The sequence below is a fragment of the Misgurnus anguillicaudatus genome, unplaced genomic scaffold (genome assembly GCF_027580225.2).
Source record: "Misgurnus anguillicaudatus unplaced genomic scaffold, ASM2758022v2 HiC_scaffold_32, whole genome shotgun sequence".
NCBI classification, from domain to species: Eukaryota; Metazoa; Chordata; class Actinopteri; order Cypriniformes; family Cobitidae; genus Misgurnus; species Misgurnus anguillicaudatus.
Genome location: NW_027395282.1, coordinates 4,154,327 through 4,179,831, shown reverse-complemented (window position 1 = coordinate 4,179,831; position 25,505 = coordinate 4,154,327). Strand labels below are relative to the sequence as shown.

Genomic DNA, 25,505 nt, shown 5'->3' with positions numbered 1-25,505 from the left:
TAGCCTAATGTTTTAAAAGTATAAACAAACGCTGCAGAATTTAGTACAGCGTGTGACTCCATTAATGCTGTTGTTGTTGCGTGTTTCTGTGAGGAGATTCATAAATATAATACATGAACTTGGAGCGCAAATGTTCTGCGCATGTGCACAACGTATTTTTGCATCCGATTGAGAAAGTCACAGTCAAACTAACATTGTGTTTTTTATCAGCAATAAGAAAAGTTCTTCTTTAATGTTTTGTAGCTTGTATATGTGAGTTTCTACAAAGAGAAATCATGAACTTCAGACTCTCATCACTGATCCTGCTGTTACACATTCAAGGTATGAAACACAGTTTTGTGTTATACTGAAATACTTCAATTTATTATATATTTGTTAAAAGTATGTCAGATTTTAAGCTAGTTCCCAGGGGCGGAGCGGGGGGGGGGGGGGTGGTTTATGGGGCTCAAGCCCCGAATGTTTTGTCAAAAGCCCCGAATCTTTTCAGATCTGTAAAATGAATTAATCCAGGACGCTAGGTGGCGGCACTCAGCTTTAATTCTCCGGTCCCCCACTCAACTGAAAATGAATAAAAGATGCGTGTTGAAGGCAAAATAATATGCTGAATCTCCCCACAGTTAACGCATTTTCAAAGTGTCTTTATTATTACAGTGCCTTCTTTATTACTGTAAGTGTATATTTATAGGTATGTGATGTAAATACTGTTAAATAGCGTCAACTGATATATTATCTGCATGGCTAACGTCTAACTTACTGTGGTGCTCTGGTCTAGTCTGCCTTATTGGTCATTGGTAAGGTTGTATTTAAAGTACATTTAATAACTTTAAAACATATACATTGTTGCATATATACTTTATTATAGATGGATATACGATTTATATTTTTAAAGACGTCAGAAAAGAAGGTGAGAACGTATATAGTTAGTTAGGTAGCTTATGTTTTGTCCATATGCATTTGAAATTCGCAATGATTTTACCTCAGAAATACATTGATAGACCGTTATAAAATGTGAATCCCCAATCTCTTACATTAAAATATCCTTATGTGTGATAACTGTCAGTGCAAATAGGAAGAGAGGAGGGTGGAGAGAGATCACAGACAGACAGATAGACAGAAAGAGAGAGAAACGCTTTCATAAGCTGGTGAGAAATTGTTCTGTCAATGAAGTCAAAAATTGTTATTCTTATGTAGTTTTATAGTTACTGGATTAGCCTTCAGCAAACATGTTTGCCTATTTTTGGATAAGAGAAGTTAAAGTATCATTGTCAAAATTTGTTATGTTGCAGTTTGGGTAAGTTACTCAAAAAAGTAATTAATTACTAGTAACTAATTACATCTTCAATCATGTAATTAAATTACTTTACAAATTACTCTCTCCAAAAAGTATGTAATTATTACAAATTACTTTCTAAATCCTATTTAGTACATGATACAAGGATAGGCTTGAAATGGCTCAAAGAAATAATATATAAAAGTACATCAATTATTCTGGTCCCACTTTAGGGTTCATTTCTCTCTATTAATTAACTATTAACTACTTTTGCCTCAATATACTCTAACTACTGCTTATTAATACTAAAGTAGTTGTTTATTTAAGTAATTGTATAAATGGGGAGGGTTAAGGATGTAGAATAAGGTTTTGCAGAATCAGGCATTAATATGTGTTATTTAAGTAGGCCTACTAAAAAACAGTCAACATCTCAGTAATATTAATGCTAATAATCAACCAGTTAATAGTTAGAATTGTAAACTAAAACCATGTTTAATCCACTATTTATTATAGTATACTGTAATGACTTGTAAGAGACGGAAGCAAACGCAGGTGAAAAATATAACAATGTTTATTAAATGTAAACAAAGAGAGAGTATTCAGTGTCAATGCGGAAGTAATCCAGTCCGGTGTTGTTGAAGGCAATGGTGACGATGACTACGGTGGAAGTTGGTGTTTTGAGTGCGACGTTGGTGGAGTGGTGAGCAGTGGTGAAATCCAAGCTGACACGGAACATCCACACGAAGACGACGACGACAATACACATCCAAACTGAAACACGTAATCCAATGTACACGGAACAACCAAGCAACACGGAGACTGAGCAAACAATAGAATCTGGCAGGGAACAGAAAGTCAGGTGAGTATTTATGGAGATGATGTAATGATGAACAGCTGGAGCGAGACAATCAATACACAGGTGACAGGAATTGCTCTAACGAGCACATGGCAGGGGTAAGTGAACAACACACACACACAAACATGACACGGAGGAAAACAATGGATTTTCCTACCGTGACAGTACCCCCTTCCCTAGGAACGCCCCTCGGCATTCCCAGCCTGCTTTACCTGCTGATTGAATTCATCAATAAGGCGGTGATCCAGTATGTCCCGAGCAGGAACCCACCTTCTCTCCTCCGGACCGTAACCTTCCCAATCCACCAAGTACTGAAATCCGCGTCCCCTCCGTCTGGAGTCCAGAATACGGTTAACCGAATAAGTGGTTTCCCCATTAACGATACGAGGCGGAGGGGGAACCGGGACAGGCGGATTAAGACGGGAAAAAATCACCGGTTTAATTTTGGAAACGTGAAAGACGGGGTGAACCCTCCTGTACGCAGGAGGAAGGCTAAGACGCACTGTTACCGGATTAATGATTTTGGTAACAGAAAACGGGCCAATAAATTTGGGAGCAAGTTTATTCGAGACGGAACGCATCGGAATATTCTGGGTTGAAAGCCACACTCTTTGACCGACGACGTATCGGGGAGGCTTCGACCGGTGGCGATCGGCCTTGGCCTTGGTGCGTGACCTTGCCTGGAGCAGAGCTCTGCGAGCTCTGGTCCAGGTGCGGTGGCACCTCTGGACTAGTGCGTTTGCGGAGGGAACCGACACCTCGGATTCAGTACTGACAAAATTAGGTGGTTCGTACCCTAAACTACACTTAAATGGAGACATGCCCGTAGATGACACCGGCAGAGAATTGTGTGCGTACTCCACAATTGAGAGTTGCTGACACCAGGACGAAGGATTCTTGGAAACCAGACATCGCAACACCCTTTCGACGTCCTGATTGGCTCACTCGGTTTGACCGTTGCTCTGGGGATGAAACCCGGACGAAAGACTAACAGTCGCCCCTAGCAATTTGCAGAACTCTCGCCAAAATTTGGACACAAACTGGGGACCCCTGTCAGAGACCACGTCTGTCGGGAGGCCATGTATTCGGAAGACGTGGTCAATGACAGCTACCGCTGTTTCCTTGGCTGATGGTAATTTGGGCAAGGGAATGAAATGGGTCGCCTTCGAGAACCGGTCCACTACGGTCAAAATCACCGTATTACCCTTAGAGGGTGGGAGGGCGGTAATAAAATCTAGCGAAATGTGGGACCAGGGTCTCGAAGGGACAGACAGCGGTAAAAGTAACCCATCTGGAGGACGATTGGAAGTCTTACCAACGGCACAAACCGAACAAGCCAAGACGAAGTCGTGGACGTCACGAGCCATACCAGGCCACCAAAATCGTTGCTTGACTAGAAACCTAGTTCTACTAATCCCTGGGTGACAAGCAACACTGGAACCATGACCCCACTGGAGGACGTCTGACCGTAACCCTTCCGGCACAAATAAACGGTTCGGTGGGCAGCGAGCCGGGGGCGTTACCCCTTCTAAGGCTGTCAAAACCTTCGATTCGACCTCCCATCTGAGCGCGGAGATAATGATTTTCTCCGGTAAAATGGGCTCGGGAGTAGCAGTACGATCGGAACGCTCAAAAAGACGGGATAAAGCATCGGGTTTGATGTTTTTGGAACCCGGCCTGTTAGAAAGTGTAAAATCGAAACGACCGAAAAACAATGCCCACCGAGCCTGCCTGGAGTTAAGTCTTTTGGCAGTTCTAATGTATTCGAGATTCTTATGGTCCGTCCATACAATGAAAGGTACACCCGACCCTTCAAGCCAGTGACGCCATTCTTCCAGTGCTAGCTTGACCGCCAACAACTCTCGATTGCCAATGTCATAGTTAACTTCCGCAGGAGATAAACGATGGGAATAATACGCGCAAGGATGAACCTTTCCGTCTGAGGATGCGCGCTGGGACAACACTGCTCCTACCCCCACCTCTGACGCGTCGACCTCCACTATGAATTGACGTGAACGATCAGGGGTAACGAGAATGGGAGCTGAAACAAAGCAGCTTTTCAGTTTGGCAAACGCAGCCTCAGCTGCGTCTGACCACCTGAACGTCAAACCAGGGGAAGTCAAAGCGGTCAGAGGTGCGGCTAGTTGGCTGAAATTGCGAATGAAACGCCGGTAAAAATTGGCGAACCCCAGAAATCTCTGCAGGGCCTTGCGAGACTCTAGGGATGGCCAATCTACCACAGCCTTAACTTTCTCAGGATCCATGCGAACACCCTCAGTCGAAATGATGTGTCCTAAAAAAGAAACAGACTGTGCATGAAAAACGCATTTTTCCGCCTTGACAAAAAGCCCATTCTCTAACAACCGCAGAAGCACTCGTCGTACGTGTTGCAAATGTTCCTGGAGAGACGAAGAAAAAATCAATATGTCATCCAGGTAAACATATATGAACTGGTCTACCATGTCTCGCAACACGTCATTAACGAGTGCTTGGAAGACTGCCGGCGAGTTCGTGAGACCGAAAGGCATCACGCAGTACTCAAAATGGCCACGAGGGGTGTTAAACGCAGTCTTCCATTCATCCCCCTTCCTGATGCGAACCAAATGATATGCATTACGTAAGTCCAATTTAGTGAAAACGGACGCTCCCTGCAACCTCTCGAAAGCTGAAGACATCAACGGCAAAGGATAAGTATTCTTTACCGTGATGTTGTTCAACCCTCGGTAGTCAATACAAGGTCGCAAGGATCCGTCCTTCTTCCCCACAAAAAAGAACCCCGCCCCCGCTGGAGATGAGGAAGGGCGAATGAACCCCGTTGCCAGAGAATCAGAAATATATTTCTCCATGGCCTCCATCTCCGGAACGGACAGAGAGTATAACTTGCCCTTAGGCGGAAACGTACCTGGCAATAAGTCTATCGCACAGTCATAGGGACGATGAGGAGGAAGAGAATCAGCCCGCGACTTACTGAACACCTCCTTCAGGTCGTGGTACTCCGCGGGCACGGTAGACAAATCCACTGCTTTCCCCTGAAACACAGACTCAGACACAGAAACACAAGCAGAGACAAGACAGGACTTATGACACTCCTCGCTCCAGCTGGTAACAGAACCCAGTTTCCAGTCAATTCTTGGGTTATGGGAATGAAGCCAAGGATGTCCAAGAACTATGGGGGAGAGAGCAGTGTCAGTAATAAAAAATGAAATAGTCTCTGTGTGGTTTCCGGAAGTAATGAGTGTGATAGGTGCTGTGGTGTACTTGATAGTGGGTAACTGATGTCCATTGAGGGCGAAGGGCGCAATCTGGTGGGTGAGTGAAGTGAAAGGTAACTTGACCTTACGTGCTAGTGAGCTGTCGATGAAGTTGCCCTCCGCCCCCGAATCCAGAAGTGCGTGCCCTGAGTGTGACATAGTGGACCACCGTAGTCTCACCGGAAGGAGAGTGGATGTAGTAGAGGTCTTCTGTGCGGAGATCCTGCCCGATAGTAGCCTCTGTCTTACTATCGGGCTTGGTCTTTTACCGGGCACCTCTGGCATTGGTGACCCGACTCGCCACAGTACATGCAGAGACCCAGGGATCTCCGCCGCTTCCTCTCCTCCCGGGGTAACCGAGCTCGACCCACCTGCATGGGTTCCGGATCTGAGAGACCACCGGCGTAAACTTCGATGGGCGGATCCGTGGACTCCGCTTGACGTAGGGACGGACCTTGAGTCTTCCTTCTGGCAACGGTGGAGAGGCGTGCGTCAACCCGGATCGCCAAGTCCACCAACCCGTTGAGCGACTTCGGTAATTCCGCCGTGATGATCTCTCGATGGATCCGATCCGCCAACCCATGCAGGAAATGGTCCCACTGCGCTTCCTCGTTCCACCTGCACTCCGCCGCCAGGGTGCGGAACTCGATGGCGTAGTCCGAGACCGACCGCTCCCCCTGCTGGAGATCCGTGAGGAGACGGGCGGCATCCCTCCCGGCGACGGAGCGGTCGAAAACCCTCTTCATCTCCTCTGCAAGCGAGGCGAACGAGGAACAACAGCTGTCCTTGTTTTCCCATACCGCCGTCCCCCAGAGGGCAGCCTTGCCTTTGAGAAGCGAGAGCGTAAACGCCACCTTCGTCTCCTCAAGGAAGAAAGACCGGGGCTGTTGGGCGAAGTGTAAAGAGCAATGAGAGAGAAAAGTACGGCAATAGTTGGGCTCACCGGCGTATTTCTCCGGGATAGGAAGTCTCGGTTCCTGGATGAAACTACCCCCTGGAGGTGAAGATGGTGCGGGCGGCATGGGTGGCGCAGTGGGAGGCGTGATGTCCGGAGATCGCTGAGAGAGCTCGGAAACCTTCGCCACCATTACCTGGACGGCCTTCCGCATATCTTCGATGGTTTGATCCTGATGATCCATACGAGCCAGAGATCGCTGGAGAAACTCCTCCAACGCGGAGATCGGCTGACCACCTGCTGCTTCCATGTTGGCCAGATTCTTCCGTAATGACTTGTAAGAGACGGAAGCAAACGCAGGTGAAAAATATAACAATGTTTATTAAATGTAAACAAAGAGAGAGTATTCAGTGTCAATGCGGAAGTAATCCAGTCCGGTGTTGTTGAAGGCAATGGTGACGATGACTACGGTGGAAGTTGATGTTTTGAGTGCGACGTTGGTGGAGTGGTGAGCAGTGGTGAAATCCAAGCTGACACGGAACATCCACACGAAGACGACGACGACAATACACATCCAAACTGAAACACGTAATCCAATGTACACGGAACAACCAAGCAACACGGAGACTGAGCAAACAATAGAATCTGGCAGGGAACAGAAAGTCAGGTGAGTATTTATGGAGATGATGTAATGATGAACAGCTGGAGCGAGACAATCAACACACAGGTGACAGGGATTGCTCTAACGAGCACATGGCAGGGGTAAGTGAACAACACACACACACAAACATGACACGGAGGAAAACAATGGATTTTCCTACCGTGACATATACATAATTGTTTAGTCCATAGACAGTATTTAGTTACATCAGAAGTAACTGTAATTCGATTACAAGAAAAATAAGAGTAATCCCTTACATTACTTTTTCAAGTAATTAAATTACAGTAGCAAATTACTTAGTAACTAGTTACACCCAACACTGGACAATACAGAGAACACTTAGATTAAAAAATAGTTTATAAAGCTGCCGTAAATGGAGAACAAATATCAACAGGGGACCAAGCTTTGAAACCCCTAGATTTGGGCTAAGCCCCCAATGTCTACAATGTCTGGCTCCGCCCCTGACTTAGTCTAATTTAATTTACATCGCTGTGCTCCAAAGGCTGGATTTTCCATTTGGATCAGTCTCTAAAATGTTTAAAGTGAGTTTGTATATTTAAAACTGAACTTAGAGATTTGTGTTTGAGAACAAAACTGATGAATCTGGGTTCATATCCTTATAGGACTGTCTGAATCTCTCATCTCACTCTGTCATTTTAATGACGTTACATACAGTAAACTACAAATATTAATAATGTTACCGTTTCTTTTCAGGGTTCCTAACATTGGATAACTTTAATGTAACCTGTGATGAACTGAATATTTGTGCTGTTAGGGGGACACTAATGAGTGTGAACTGCGATCACTCAAACATCAACATCAAAACTGGGTTCTGGTTCAGTCAGAAACAAAGAACAAACTGGAGAAACAAAGATGAACCTGAAGATTTGACTTTAGATTCAGATTACTCAGGACGAATTGGTCAGTGGATAACTGAAGATTACTCACGACTCTCAATAGATGATCTGAGAGAGAGAGACAGTGGAGAATATCAGCTCATGATCATTATGAAGGATGGAGTTAAACATCTCAGCTCAGTCACAGTCAATCTAACAGTTTCAGGTACATTTACATTCTCATCAGTCCAGTTAAACTCTTTTTCATTTCTCATCTAATGTAAGGTTTTGATTATTTAGTTTTACAGGTAAAGATGAATCCTGAAGGACAGCGAGTAAAACTGAGCTGTGATTCCTCCTGCCCAAAAACATCAGAATATAATTACCTCTGGTACAAGAATGGACAACATTTAACAAATAACCAAAGCATATTTGTATCATCCAGTGGAAACACTGACAGTTATTACTGCACTAATTATAAAATGCACTGTAAAAAAAATTTTTTTTTTTACGAACAATTACTTTACATTTTTTACAGTGGTTTACCATTATTGAAAAATATAATTAAAACACTGTAAAATTACAAACATTATCTGTCAATTAACGGCTCGATTGTTATTTTAAGTATTTTGTAATTAAAGACAAAATACAGAAAATCTACGTTTTTAAACGGGAAAATACTATATTATTTATACAGTATTTTTTCTGTTTTCTTAAATTACATACAAATTCATGTAAATTTACAATAAAAATCTGTTATTAAATGTGTGGTTTGTTATATTTAAAGTACATGACCATACTAACAATTTAACATTTTTATTTGTAATTTTAAGGAAAATGTTCTTAGTTTTATATTTATTTGTATTTTTACAATTAAACTGTAATTCCAGACATAAGTTTTTACATCAAACAATGCTTGGACTTTTAAAGCTTGTTTTTCAGGATCAGATTTTGAGTCTTGTTGTGCCACTGGACACATACCTAATTCAGTAATGTAACACAGAAAGACCTTTCAATAAATCTGACAAAAGTCAGGAGTACAGTGAATAGCCCAGGCAAGTATTTTGTAAAGAACCAAAAGTTTTAAATCCCTTACAATATAAGCAACACACTTGAAATTTTTGTCAGTTTTCATTTACCATATGTACATTGAGAATAATTAGCAATAATACTAATATATATATATACATACACACACACACACACACGCACGCACGCACGCACGCACACACACACACACACACATATATATACATATACACACACACACATATATAAGTATTTTCCTACCATATAATGTCTATTTTATTTTATCAATTTCTATCACCATTATTTAAATTATAATTGTATGTATAGCTGCTTTACAACAATAAAAACTTTTAAAAGTGCTATATAAATCAAAATAAACTAAATGTGTGTGGGCTGACTACAAAAGTGTAAATGTCAGAATAAAGAATAACACAAATAACAGTGAAGTACACCACTTATTTTCTTTACAAACACATGAAAATGCGTATTAAAACATTATTTTGGTGTCTTGATATCAGGGGAAAAAAGTCAAAAACAGAACACACAAAAAGGTATAAAATAAATATTTGTTCCATGGCACGCACACACACACACACATTCTGGTTTCCATGTTTTGTGGGGACATTCCATAAACGTAATGCATTTTATACTGTACAAACTGTATATTCTATTCCCTTCCCCAAACCCTTACCCCAACCATCACAGAAAACTTTCTGCGACCTTAGATTTTCAAGAAACATCATTCCGTTTGATTTATAAGCTTGGTTCCTCATGGGGACCTCACAAATGTCCCCACGAGGTCAAAATTTACTGGTATTCCTATCTTTGTGGGGACATTCGGTCCCCACAACGTGATAATTACCAGGTACACACACATAAACATACTGGAACAAACATCTACATACCGTGTAGCTTCCATTAGCACTCCTGGAACATCACAATTATACATGGATAGACAATGCCAAAAGCACCGCACAATTTGTTAAAGGCGGAGTCCACGATGTTTGAAAAACGCTTTGGAAAAGGAGACGGGCCGACTACCAAAACACACTTATAGGGGCAGTTTCCTGGACAGGGATTAGACTAGTCCTAGACTTAAACACTTTTAAGAGCTCTCCAAACTGAAAACAACTTGCACTGACATATCTTAAAATACATCAGTGCCCTTTATTTTACCTCAAAATGCACACAGATAATGTTTTTAGTAAGGCATGTTTGTTAAAACTAGTTATATTTACTAATTAAACTAAGGCCTAGTCCTGGATTAAGCTAATCCTGGTCCGGGAAACCGCCCCATAGCCAATCAGCAGTAAGGAGCGTGTCTACTAACCGACATCCTTGCCGGGTTGCATATGTGTGTGGCGGGTCTATCAACAGAAGGTCCAGATTCTATTGGGGTAGGGGCGTGTTTGTTTAGGTGATTTCAAATATCAACATTGGCTTTCAAACATCATGGACTCCGCCTTTAATCACCACAAAACATGTGAAGTCAAGCTCCAGATCACGTACTGTAGTATCTGTAAGGAAAGGAAAGAAAAAAATTGTGAGATTGGTTATTTTTCTGTAATCACATTTTAATCAATCAAACATTTCTCAGCCAATCAGAATAAAACATTCAACAGGCCAGTGGTATAAAAAACATTAATTTATAAATATGCATGATTAATTGGTGACCCCAGGTAAATTGTGAAGTGTCATGCAAGATAACCCAGGATTAAACTGACCTAGGGTTTTGAGTGACTGAATGTTTCATATTACTTTCATATTTCACATGAGTGGCATGCCATAATATATGCCACTGTAGCACTCACACACAGACCAAGTTTGACAAGTGAGAAATTCATTACATACGAAACGTTGTCCGTAGATGGCAAGAAGTATTTGAGTAACCGAACTGATTAATATTCACATGCCGGTCAAAAAACACGTGTAACTTAATATGCAAGCTGAAATGCAGCAAACAATTATTACGTGAAACAAACTAACAGTTAGGCTAATACGCTAAATATAAACTAATACGTGATGCACATGGCTAAAATGTGGTTAATATTTAGCGAGCCAACATTATATTTTTAAATATAACGTCAATAAATTGGTTTAATAACTAGAGTATCTTTATCTGTTCTTACCTGTATTTACTCAGTCGCAAACTTGTCGTGGTAACCTTTGGATGCAGACACATGCGCACAAGCGGCTTCTTCTTCTTCTTCTTCTTCTTTTGTTGTTTAAATGGTGGGTGGCAAACCAACTTAAGGTGCATTTACCGCCACCTACTGGATTGGAGTATGGAGCACTCGCACAAGCGGCTCTTCCTGCAGACACATGCGTACTACGTTGTATTGACCCAGTGGCGCAAAAAAAAAAAAAAAAAAAACGTGAAACAAATTCAATTCTTGTAGATTTTTAGCACTTAATTACCACTGTATTTCACAGAACAATCAAACATTAAAATAAATTAAATAAACTTTAATAAGTTGTGCTGTGTTTTTCTGGGTGGGGTTTGGGGGTTCATGTAAAAAGCTTGCACTGGGTGGAAGACAAACTAGTAATTTCTTATATTAGTGAGGACACTAAAGAGATGCTGACTTTCTTTTGGTTTTACTACTTCAGGTTAACCCTTTAATGTATACCTCACCTCGGGTCTTTGACCATGGTTTTACTACACTAAACGGCTACACTAACCATGGTTCTGTGGTTTTAGAAAAACATGGTTGTCAAAACCATGGTTATTTTGTGGTTACCATGGTTTTACTACAGTAACCATGCTTTTTTGGTTTTAAGTTAACTGTAGTAAAACCATGGTTAATTTTCGTAAGGGAAGTCACCATGAGCTCACAAGATACTCACTGTGTGGGTCATGATTTTAATGTGTAAGCACGCTGCACACTCAATGTGTGCTCATATGAAGGTCACAATATGAGATCACTTCACACTCACTGTACTACCCCATAAAGCCCACCATATGCAAGTACCGGCATGTTTTGGTGCTGGTTTGCTGGTGAACACCAGCTAAACCAGCATCAGCACCAGCATTAGCACCAGCTAAACCAGCATCAGCACCAGCATTAGCACCAGCTAAACCAGCACCAAACCAGCATTAGCACCAGCATCCCATGCTGGTCATTCCAGCATGACCAGCATATATTGTGTTTTGGTGCTGGTATGCTGGTGACCACCAGCTAAACCTGGCATAGACCAGCATAATTCCCATGCTGGTCCATGCTGGTTTGATGCTGTTTTTTTCAGCAGGGTGCTCAGAGAGCTAATATGCTAGCTTTTGCTATTGGAAACATGTCACTATTTAATTGCAACTGATATCGGGCAAAATAAAAGAAAAAGTAAAAAAGACATGAATTTCTCTCTGCATGAACCCATCCACTGCAAGTCATGAACACACAAAAACCACACACACAGATATGCACATCCCACACAGGGCAACTATCAAACACTTCAATAACTTAGCTGTGGGATTGAACAAATAATCTCTGAGTTACAAAGTCTGACTCGCTATAACCACTAGGCCACAAAGTTAGTGTACATTGTAACAATAGTATGAGTGACCTCACATTGGTCACGATGTGAGTTCATGGTCCAACTGTGCTCTCATTCCATGGTCATAATAATGTAAGGTCACGGCACACTCACTTTGTCATAGCAGGACAACACACATATGTCTGGAAAACGTAGGTCCAAGAGTAGAAAGTCACCCTTCTTACCTGTAATTTTAAGAAATATAGGAATGATCATAGGCTCAAAATTTAGGACACTTTCTACACAGCATTTTATACAGCCCTGTGCATGGCGTGTATATACCATATAAAATGTCAACAACAAGGTTATGGCATCAAGAAGCCTACAAATAAAGATTCTAGAAAGCACAGATTTTAAGTAAAAGTGACCAGGATTGACAGATATGTGTTTAAGCATTGTGGCCTAGTGGTTAGAGAATCAGACTTGTTTGCAACCCAGAGGATGTTGGTTTGATTTCCACAGCTGGAAGGAAGTGATTGCAGTGTTTGGGTGATGCAGTGATACTTGCTCTGTGCATGTGTGTGTTCATGACTTGTTAAGGGTTCACTGTATGATTTGCAAATAAATGTTGACATCTCAGTGACCTGTTTTTCAAATAGCAAATGCTAGCATATTAGCTCTCTGAGCAACATCTTGATGGTACTTTGTAAATTGTGCCTGCTCACAGTGAGTGTGTCATGATCTCACATTGTGAACATAACATAGTAGTTGCGGCCAGTGACTTCTTTTTTTGAGGGCGCAAAATGCAAAGTTTGTCACATGTATGCAGCCGTCATGTGTGTGGCTCGTCATTTCAAAATATGTGTTTGGCGCGTCATGTAAACTTGTGTGCATCACGCGGGATGTCAAAATACAAGCCTGCTGCAGATGCTTTGAAGGGGTTTATAATAAAAGACACTCGCATTTGTCAGATACTCACTTAATCTCATGTGTAATCAGAGTTTACTGTTAAGTTAGTATCTTGTGAGTATTTTGTGAACGTGAGCTTCTCTTGTATCATAAAAACTTTTGATGCGTGTGCAGCAGGCATGTATTTTGTCAAGACACGTGATGCACATGGTTCACATGATGCAATGTACACACATATTTTGAAATGACAAGCAACACACATAACACTCCGAATACATATTTTGAATTTATGCACCTCGGAAGAGAGGTCAGTGTACTGTGAGTGCAACAATGTGAGGTCACTCAGGCTATTGTCACAATTTGAGGTTACTGCACACTCACTGTGCGCTCATACTATGGCCCTGAGGTGAGGTCACAGCACACTCAGTGTCCGCTCAAATCATATTACGACACACTTGCTGTTGCCATACTATGGTCAATGTGAGGTCATGGCACACTCATTGTGCACTGAACTCAACATTTTGAATTCACAAAGAGCTTGCACATAACTCACAAGATGAGAATGTCACAGTATGAAAATGATGTGATTTTACTGTGATTATCGCGTGATCTCACATGTTGACTGGGTACAGTACAGTGTTTAAGTCACTATGTCTATAGTGAGGGATATCTCGCATGTGTGTGCCTTTACAAAACTCAACCATGGTTACTGTAGTTAAACCATGGTTAGTGTAGTTTTGCTAATAGTAATCAATATACCAAAAAAAGAGAATACTACACTTTTACAACAACAAAAAATGTTAATTTTCATGAGGGGGTGTGTGCATCTGTACAGTAGGGAAAGAAGTGAGAGTTTTACTGTAGTGTTTGTGCATGGTGCATGTTCCTCTCACATAGGCCTAACATGTTTACAGTTCAGCCTCTGTCCAAAGCCACATTAATTTTTATTCAACTTTCATTTATGGACAGTAGACAGCAGTGATTTGTTCGTTAGCAATTCTTTCAGTTACTGATGTAAGCAGAGTGTGTATGTATTGGCCATATGTCTACTTAGACATGTCATTTGTAACTTCAACATCTCCCACCTCTTGCATACAAAAAAGACATTTAGGACTTTTAAAATATACCATGGGTGCATTGCCTTCTTAACAATATATATACACACGCACGCACGGTTTTTTGTAGTCACATAATACTTTAAAAATAACTATTGCGATGGTTGCACTATTATTACGCTATTGGGTGTCTCGCCTTGTTGTTATTAGCCCTGATTGGTTGTTTTGACCGTCATCCAGATCTCTGGCCTATGACAATTCAGCGCGCACTTTTCAACATTTCAAACTCCTGCAGCCGGTAGTATTTGCTGATGCTGCTGGAGGGAGGAGTTCACTCTGCAGAACTGCAGCAGTACATCGGTTGGTCCACTACTGACCTTTACTATAATTGGTTACCTCTATCGGGTATTTTTTTATTCGGTTGAACTTAAGTTAGAAAACATAATATGGACAAAGACTTTTACCAACGGGTACCGGACATATGGAAAACTGCAGCAGGTAAATACCTTTTACTTTACCATTTTTCTAATGACGCATAAAGAAAGTGTTCAAGTAAGATGCTAACCGCGATTAGCCCGAGAACGATATTTGCAAATATCAATGTAAGAACCGCTAATGTAATGTGTGTTGTTAGTCGTTATTAGGTCAAGCTCACATAACGTGATGTCTGAAATTGATGAGACGTTTATAGTAACGTTAAGGCTTCTTGTCGTGTTTTGTTTTCTTGTAACTACGCTAATAAAACCTTTGGTTAACAAGCTAAATGTTTCGCAGTTATACATGTTGTTCCAAGGTAGTTATATGAAGCATTTGACACGCTCTGTAGCTGATGTTGATAATATATAAGCAGAAGTTTCGTCGAAGTTTTTAAGTAAACTCTAAAATCAATCTGCGACCGTAAAATCCTGACGTACTTTCCGTATTATGATTATCAGTGATACTAGTGCGTTTATTTTGAAGCATAAATAGTAATGTATATTTGGAATGTGTAAATTGATCACTGGGCTCTGTAGAAGATTATACAATCCTGTTTTTTCTAGGATCTACTGTGGATCGCTGGGACTTAAGTCAAAATGAGACCGAGAATGTGTTTTATCTCAAGCTGGTGAGTAACGTTTCAATTTTGAAAGTCCACATCCCATTAAATAAAATGACTAATATTGTTTTTGTGTGCGTTTCCCCCTCAAGCTCCAGAGAAGTCTCCTACCACGCCATACATAAGGTATTAATTTTATCCTAATATATAAAGACTGTGTTCGCATATTATTGGAAATTATTGACAAATACTACAACAACGTTGCCAAAAACGTTGGCAAGCGCTCACAATTGGTGTCTGCCTAGCGTTTTTAACAGCATTTACATGCTTCTGCACGATTGTGACTTCATGAGCAACGTCACTCTAGAATTTTTATGACACAATCCTAGACTTCATCTTCTCATCAAATTTCCTGTTCAGTCAAATGCTCTTTAGTTATATGCTGAAGTGTCCTGCCCCCTAAATTGCACAGAACATGATATCACACGCACATGAGATAAGACATACATTTACTAGTTCTTAGCATGAAGTAGGGGATAGGAATGATTCAGACAGTGTAAATATGCTTTCCATTGGGGTGAATGAAGTCTGCCACTACAATGCACAAACATACAGGGTGCTCCGGTCCAGCGTGACAGCACAGAGTGGATCATATGTAGGAGTCTCTGCCAAAAACAGTTTGGAGGAGATCAAACATCACAATCAGTTAGACGGCCTTAACATTATAAACAGCAGTAATGAGTAGAAGAGAAACACTGCTGCATACACACCAACAAAATTTACATATCACTGTTATCATTGTTTTTATTCTGTAATAACACTTTATATCTTAATTGTGATTTTATTTTAATACAACTGTGGCGCTCACAAGCTGTGAAATGCGACTTTGCTGGACTGTGCCATAAACACTATTGATCATTTAAAAAATAGGGAAGGTCTTCTCGACAGTTCGGTTGTGATTTTCTGTTTCAGTTAAAATGACCTCCACATAAAATAATGCTACATGTTCCAAGAGGGCAGGGTGCTTCAGTGTTAAAAAAGAGCATTTGATCGGAAAGAAAATTTGATGAAGAAGCTAAAGTGTAAGCTGACCCTAATTCATGTGTTCCTTATACCACATACATGTGGGGAACATGGGACATTTGATGATGGTAGATAAAAAATATATTTTGTACGTTCTACCATTTTTAATAATAATAATAGTAACTTCTCAGAAATGTATTATACAGCATGCTCGTCTTGAAAAGGTGATACATTTTTGGCTTAAACATGTTTTTAAATTCCATTTTCCAACAGTGATAACTGCTAAAGATGAAACACATTAATTCTTTCTTTTTTCTTTTAGATCAACATTGAAGCATTGTTTACAGTAAGAATAGGCACCAACAGAAAGACAAATCCAACACTAGTAAGTATTAACTGGCAAATATAAAACCAGCTTTATCAATTTTAAGGCATAGTGTAGAGAAATAAAAATTATCGTGCCATCCCTGATGTATCTGACTTTCTTTTGTTAGGGAAGCACATTTTATTTTACAAAAAATACTAATTTGTGGGTCTACATAATGTTATAAAATGTTTATCATTATTCTATCTCTATATTAAAGGAAAACACCACAGTTTGTCAATATTTTACTATGTTCTTACCTCAACTTAGACTAATTAATACATCCCTATATTTTTCAATGCGGGCATCACTAGTTTACACTGCCAGAATGTTTCAGTGTCAAATTTGGTTAAAAATGTTAATAAAAAATAATCTTGTTTAAAGGAAAGGTACAATACTTTTCAGTGAATTATATTGTGTTCTTTTTTATCCCCTAGATGCACCAAGGATCAAGGTGATTTTTGGCAGCTTGGAGAATTTTTCTTTATCTGTCACATCTGGTACAGAATCTCTGACATTTTGGTATTTGTAATGTTTATTTTATTATATTTGTATACTTATGCTAGATATTAATATACTTGTATAGTTACTGTATGTTTCTGAATTAAAAGATAGCCCCAGGTAAAAATGTAAAACTGATTTAATACTGATATTGAAAATACAAGCTAAAATGGCACAATTTGTTGCTTTCTCCACCTGTTTCACAAATGAAAACATTTTATATGCACAGATTCACTTGCCGGAACTGTACAGAGTTTTCTTGTTTAATTTCAGGCCAATCTGTATTGTAGACACAACGTTTGTTATATGAATGCCCCATCTGAAGGGAACTGCCTTGAAAAAAATATTAATGGCATTTTCTTTTCGTCTTATCTCTGTATAGACCATGGCTCCTCCCATCTTACCCTGGAGAGCCGGTGCCCTGCAGAGTTAGCTTCAACCTTAAAGAAAACACCACAGGTTTTTCAATATTTTTTATGTTATCACCTCAACTTAGACAAATCAATACAAATCCTTTTTTTCAATGTGTGCACTTTTAATCTTTGTACAGCGCATCGTGAATGTATTAGCATTTACCCAAGCCCAATTCATTCCTTAGGAACAAAACAAAAGTTTTATTTTGTGCCACCACACTTACTCGTGTAACTACTCATGTAACAGTCTTTAAATAGGAAAAAACATGGAAGTGTTTGGTGGCTTTTAAATTAATCCCTGTTTGGATCCTAAGGAATTAATGGGGCTAGGCTAAATGCTAACACATTCACGACACGCTGTACAAAGATTAGAAGTGCATGCATTGAAAAAAGATAAGTATGTATTAATTGATCTAAGTTGAGATAAGAACATAGTAAAATATTGAAAAACTGTGTGTCTTCTTTAATCAAACATACCTGAGGTAGATGGGTTTGATCAGGGTTGATGCTAAACTCTGCAGGGCAGCGGTTCTCCAGGGTAGGATTTGAGGAACCCTGTTATAGACGGTTTCAGCGACAGTAACATACATAAACACTTTTGTGGCCCAAACCTAACTTCCGGGAGATTTCCGTGTAGAACCAATATAGGAAAAAACTGAAATTCTGTCATAATTTACTCACTCTCATTTTGTTACAAACCTGTATACATTTCTTTGTTCTGATGAACACAAAGGAAGATATTTTGAGGAATGTTTTTAACCAAACCGTTCATAAGCCCCATTCACTTCCATAATATTATTTTTTCCTACTATGGAAGTGAATGGGGCTCATGATTAGGGCTGTGACGGTTGTCATAACCACACACAACCACGGTGGTGAAGTGCGACCCACGATGGTAAAGTGGGACCCGCGATGGTGTGCACGTCACAAACAAATTAATTACAATCTTCACAGCAAAACTTCCTTTTTTTCAAAGCATGTAGGTGCTCCAGAGCATCTGTCATTGCTAAGTAACCTAAGCATTGCTTGACGTTGTGACGAGCACCCACCGGCGGAAAAAGAAACTGGCGCCTGTGAACAAGCATGTTCGTTAAGAAATGTATATCTGATCATTGTTTAAATTTTTATTTTTTAAAATACAGTGGGGAAAATAAGTATTTGACACATCAGCATTTTTATCAGTAAGAAGATTTCTAAGTGATATAGCCAGATGTAGCCATCAAGCCAAATATTGAATTCATACAAAGAAATCAGAACATTTAAGTATACACGTTGAGTCATAATAAATAAAGCGAAATGACACAGGGAATAAGTATTGAACACACATATTTAATACTTTATAGAAAAGCCTTTGTTGGTGATTACAGCTTCTAGTTGTTGTATGGAGAGACCAGTCGTCTTCATTGCTCAGGAGTGATTCTGGCTCATTCTTCCATACAAATGGTCTTTAAATCTTGAAGGTTCATTGGGCCTCTTTTATGAACTTTGATCTTTAGTTCTCTCCATAGATTTTCTATGGGATTTGTATCAGGTGATTGACTGACCACTTCATTGTTTCCTTGGCCTTGTGTGTGGGATCATTGTCTTGCTGAAATGTCCACCCTCTTTTCATTTTTAGCTTTCTGGTAGATGGCAGCAGATTTTTATCCAGAATGTCCCGGTACATTTCTCTATTCATCCTGCCTTCAATAATATGAAGTCTGCCAGTACCCCTTGCTGAAAAGCAGCCCCAAACCATTATGGTTCCACCCCCAAACTTAACTGTTTGTATGGTGTTCTTGGGGTGGTGGGCAGTGCCATTTCTTCTTCAAACATGGTGTGTAGAATGACTGCCAAAAAGTTAAATTTTGCTTTCATCTGACCATACTATAGTCTCCCAATAATCCACAGGCTTCTCCAAATGCTCTTTCGCAAACTTTAACCGAGCCTCAACATGCTTTTTGTTCAGCAATGGAGTCTTGCGTTGTGAGCGTGCATGGATGCCATGGCGGTTCAGTGCATTGCTTATAGTTTAGACCTTGATGCGAGGTCTTCCTGAAGTTCTGCCCGAGTGGTTCTTGGCTCATGGAGAACTCTCCTGATTATTCTTTGCACTCCTTGGACAGGGATCTTACTTGGAGGACCTGATTGTAGCCGGTTTATGGTGAAGTGATGCTCTTACCATTTCTGGATAATGGCCCCCACAGTGCTCACAGGAACATTCAGCATTCTGGAAATGCGCCTATAACCATTCCCATCAAAATGCTTTTCAACAATAAGATTACGAGGATCTTGAGAAAGTTCTTTGCTTTTACCCATCATGAAGTCTTTCCTGTGTGCCTCCTGGGTAATGAGAAGCATTTATAGGCCATCAGTTGTGTTCAATACTTATTCCCTGTGGCATTTCACTTTATTTATTATGAATCAACTTGTAAATGTTCCTTTGTATGAATTCAATATTTGGCTTGATGGCTACATCTGGTAGAAATTTTGTGTCAATAGCCCACTTAGAAATCCCCTTACTAATAAAAATGCTGATGTGTCAAATACTTATTTTCCCCGCTGTATATGTATGCATTATATATATATAAGACAATATGCATCAATGTATATCATGCATCAATATAACGCCCCCCCCCCCACACACACACACACATTCTATGAACACCACGGTGATCATGATCCGTTTGGTTACAAACATTCAAAATATCTTCTCGTATTCATCATAACAAAGAAATTTATAACAGGTAGCAACATGAGAGAGAGAGTAAATGATGACAGAACTTTCATTTTTGGGTGAACTATTTCTTTAACTTACTGTAATTTCACAAACCTGAAGTCAGACCATTCGTTTTTTATTTTGAAATTATAGAACAATTGTAATTATGATATTTACATTATAGAACAAACAAACAAACCAAATTTAAAACAAAACTTCACCTGATGCTACAAGTATGTTGCATCTTTGATCATTGTGTTTAAAATACACTTGTTGCCTCTAATTTCAAATAGCTTCAAATTGTTTTAAGGCCATTTAAGTCGGTTTACAAGTAAATAAACATCTTATTTATGTACTTTTTCTGTTGCCTAAAGAAAAAGAATCTGCCAATTTGCTTTACTAATTTATCACAAATTATATACATCATCATTACACAATAGTAACCATGCAGTCACAAAATGTCCTGGCTAATGTTCAACCCGGTATTGGGTCAAAAATGGGACGAAACAACCTAGCATTTTGGTTTGAACCTGCCAGGCATAGGTTAAATTCCAACCCAACGGTTTGGGTTTGTCCCTTTTTGATCCAACACTTGTTTGACAGAAACCCATCATTTTTTGTATTATATAGAATAGATAAATTATTTCATCCTTTACTTATGGGGGCTGTTTATAAAGAATTGGTTAATAATGCAAATTTACATCTGTGATAGAATCTGTAGTTGTGTGAAACAGTGAAAGTGTTATCTTGTTAATGTGTCTGTTTTGTACTACTTCAGTATGTTTAGAATATTTAACAGTAGCCATAAAGCTTACATTTTAGGAGAATTTGATGTATGATTTTAGAAATATGATTTTAACAGTAAAATGTTTCATCTATTTCATGTAAGATTTGTAATTCTTTTACTGAATCATTCGTTACATTTTATACATTTAGCGATGTTTGAGATGTTACACTGTATATTCACAGTTTTTTTACACACTTAAAATCCTTAATAAATCTTTTTAATTTACTATCTTGAGCATGTCTTGACAATTTATTCAATGTGTTTGACCAAAAGAATCTGGGGAAAATCAGTAAATTAACATTATTTTTCTGCAGAACGTTTAGTGCTGTCACTTTTTTAAAGGTGTTTGATCATAATAATCTGGGAAAACTCTGTAAAATAACAATATTTCTCTGCAGAACTTTTTAGTGCTATCACTTTTTTAAAGGTGTTTGATCATAATAATCTGGGAAAACTCTGTAAAATAACAGTATTTCTCTGCAGAACTTTTTAGTGCTGTCACTTTTTTAAAGGTATTTGATCATAATAATTTGGGGAAAATCCGTAAAATAACAGTATTTCTCTGCAAAACTCTCAGTGCTATCAGTTTATTAAAGGTGTTTGATCATAATAATCTGGGAAAACTCTGTAAAATAACAGTATTTCTCTGCAAAACTCTCAGCGCTGTCAGTTTATTAAAGGTGTTTGACCATAATAATCTGGTAAAAATCCGTAAAATAACAGTATTTCTCTGCAAAACTCTCAGCGCTGTCAGTTTATTAAAGGTGTTTAACCATAATAATCTGGGGAAAATCCGTAAAATAACAGTATTTCTCTGCAAAACTCTCAGCGCTGTCAGTTTATTAAAGGTGTTTAACCATAATAATCTGGTGAAAATCCGTAAAATAACAGTATTTCTCTGCAGAACTTTTAAAGAAAAAATCTGTAAATTAATTGTTTTTGATCTTTTTTGGAATTAAGAAATTTTACTTTAATTTTACGGTTTTTGTTTGGCAGCCGTAGCTGCCAGTCATTTGACCGTTTTTTTACGAAATTTTTTTTTACAGTGTACATTAAACGTTTAGCTAGAAAAATCCCATTCCTGATTATTTGGGGAAGAAGGTTCGCTGTCTATGGTGGAGCTTTGCCCATTTAACACTGATGACGGAGAGATCCTGACTTATGAAGAGTACAAAATGTTAAACGCACTGTCACATGCTAACACTCGCATGATTTAACACTTTATTCACATTATATCCATTTGAACGAATGCTTGAGTAACCATTCAAGATATGAGTGTTTGTTTGACGTTTAATTGATATAACATTTGGACAAAAACTCTAAAAATTTAAGTAATAAAATAATATAATAAAATAATCAAGATTAAACAAGGAAAAATTAATATCATTTATGAAACGAGAAAAAAAATTAATATTTAATTTTTTAAGAGCTGCAAGTACCAGATGACTTTTGTCAGGAACAAGGGACAGATAAACCCAAAAGCAAGTTGTCGGGGGTGAACAGAAAAACACTTTAATAAATGACAAAACAAAGGCCCTCGAGGGGGCAAACAACAGTAAACAGATATAAAACACTGGACAGACTTAACATACAACTAGACTTGAAACTGGATCAGAACACTAGACTACAACAGCAATTTACAAAATGAACGAGCACATGACAAGAAACACAAGGGCTTTAAATAAGGGAGTAAATCAAGAGGGGAACAGGTGCAAGGGATAAAACAATCAAACCAATGAGAATGACAAGGGAGCGGGGTAAAAGAGACGAGACAAGGAAAACACGTGGCCTGATATCAACACACCATGGCCACGTGTTCCCACACAGAACATGGTACTGTCAGAATCCTGTCAAATTGAACTAGACATTAAAACAAGACACGATTCTGACAGAATCCTGACAACTTTAATGTCCTGATATATAAAACTATGATGTACTTTCTGTTTCACATGACTGTATGTCACATTCTGTATGTTAACCATAATGAAAAAATGATCAATGCTGTATATACTGTATAGAGATGATAGAAATAAGGAACAAATGACTGATTTATATCATTGATTTAAACTCATGTGGGGGACGATAAATGAACACTAATGTTTCTGTTTTCACATTTATTGTTTTATTACTGCAAACTCTTTCAAATCACTAAACCATTAGTTATGTGTATAACAGAACAATAAGTGCTCTTTATTCTGTCATCTTTGCATCATGATCAGGGAAATACTTTTAAATCGGTTCATGTTATGAGTATCAAATAAGGGCAATAAATGTTCATATTCATTTTCACTATGGAAATTATTTAAAACAGTTAATTTGCTCTGTGACCTTTGACTTTATTAAAATAAGAGTTTTGTGTTCTGTTTGTGGCATCATCGTATTAAACTGCTTCTGGCATCCTTTACTGGTCCTCACATGACTCTGTGCTGATGCTTCACTGTACAAACATCAGTATTTAGAAAAAAAAGGTCTTGAATATCCCAGATGCATGTTTATACATTAATCATAATCTGCATTTAAGTACACTAAATAAACTGTTATCATGTCATGTATGATGTGTTTTGTTTTATATTTGAAAAAAATGATTTTAACAGTGAATGACTGGAGTTGAGTTGTGTCCATGTGCTGTTTTTAGGTTAAATAGTTTAGTTCATATTACTCTCAGTGTTGAGTAATGTCTGTCAAATCAGGCAGCTTTTGTAAAGAATATTGCTGTCTCACATGCTGGATTATTCATGCTAACAGAGTTCTTCCTTTAGTCTACTTGCTTCACATTAAAGATGCTATTGGAAAATGCTATAAATGCATAAATTAGGTGAGATTTGTTTGCCCCAAGCCTTTTTTTTCAGCCCAACAGATAATAACAGAGTGATATAACACAAGTAAAAACGAAACAGAAATTCATATGCAGTGATCAGTATATTAAATCATTAATTTATTAAATCTTTTGAGGTAAAATTAACTCCATCAAAGGCTGCACGCGCCAGGCGTTGTTCTTAAAATGGCCGCTTGAGGGCGCTTAAGCGCTTATGTGCTTTGGTTACTATTAAACAAACCTCCGCGGAAGTTCTGTCGTATTAAAGTACCAGATATTGCAGATAATTTGTTTAATCAAAGCGTATTCATATTGTGGTAGCACATTATGTTATATATATTTATCCACACGCTATTTTAATATTTATGTGTTTAGTTCAGTAGTAGTGGAAAGATGTTCCGATTGGTCGATGTAGTGTTTGTCCCGCCTCTTCTTCGTCGTGATTAGTCAAGTGCATAGCTGTCAACATTGAGATTTGAAAATAAGGGAAATTCGCCTTTTTGTCATGTTTTCAGTACAAATCAATAGTTATAAATCAATATGTATTTTCTTGATAAGCAAAAGACCTCAGAAGTTTTCCAGACGGAATGGAAATCGAAGTGATTACCTCGCAGAGACGGATAATCAGGGTATCTTCCGTCCATTCCATATCCGTTTTAAAATCAAAAACGGAAAACGAAATAAACAAATCGTATTTACATTTATCGTTTCCTTTAATAAAATGAAAAATATTGAAAGCTGCTTTAAAAAGAATGAATTGATACATTTTTCTATATTTAGTTTTTCAGTCTTACTTCTTAAAACTAAATTGTAAAAAAATGAAATAAAGAAAATATTAAAATGCTTTATTTTCCAATATTCAACCAAGGAGCTACCTTTTCTCCCCAGCATTTACAAACGTTACCGCTGGGGGGAGCAAATACACGAAAGTTGCACCTTTAGCAGGGCACGCAGATGTAATCATTAAAATTTTTAATGATCATATGAATTATAATTGTTTGCACACCTTTTAATGGGCGTACAAAAATGCTCTGCAATGAATGTTTGTAGGTTTTGCAGAGAACACAGCATGAAAAGTCACTGCCACATAAATTATGACATCCAATGTGCCAGTGGCTTGGAATTCATGATCAGTATAAAAGATAACCCACCTCATCACCCCCCAAGATCCAGCCATGGACACAATCATCATCAGTAATAACAATTTGCTTTTGCCGGTTGAATGAGTTTCTATGTACTGCATTCATAATAAATCTCCCCTTACATAACATGAACAAACAATAATGAGCTTAAAAAATAGTCCACAAACTTATCTAATTTATAGATATCTATGATTGGAGTGGCAGCAACGTTTCACGTTTCAACTTTTCACAAAATCTCCAAAACATTGCAGAGCATTTTTGTACGCCCATGTGGGAAAGGTGTGCAGAAAAAATATAATTCCCAGTTGGTCCCAAATTGCTCATCATGTTAAAGCATTGCTTGGTGGAGCATTGCAAATGTCATGAGTCATGAACCCAGGGAACACAAATATTGATAAAATGCCTTATAATGCACTTTGAGGCGTCTACCAAATGCATAATTGTAAAAGTTTATTAGTCATAGGATTATTAATCATGTTAATGATTAAATCTG

At 38.7% G+C, this 25,505-nt stretch overlaps 1 protein-coding gene and 1 long non-coding RNA gene across 5 annotated transcripts in view; both read left to right on the top strand.

Moving 5' to 3' along the window:
• The window catches only part of LOC129453645 (uncharacterized), a 122,997-nt gene that overhangs the window by 85,876 nt on the left and 11,616 nt on the right, over positions 1-25,505 (top strand). The gene's annotated exons all lie outside the window — the stretch shown is intronic.
• Positions 14,574-21,156, top strand: LOC141363093 (uncharacterized). Its single transcript, XR_012368588.1, has 5 exons — positions 14,574-14,731; positions 15,274-15,338; positions 15,422-15,455; positions 16,615-16,677; positions 17,094-21,156. It is a non-coding gene; the product is annotated as an uncharacterized lncRNA (long non-coding RNA).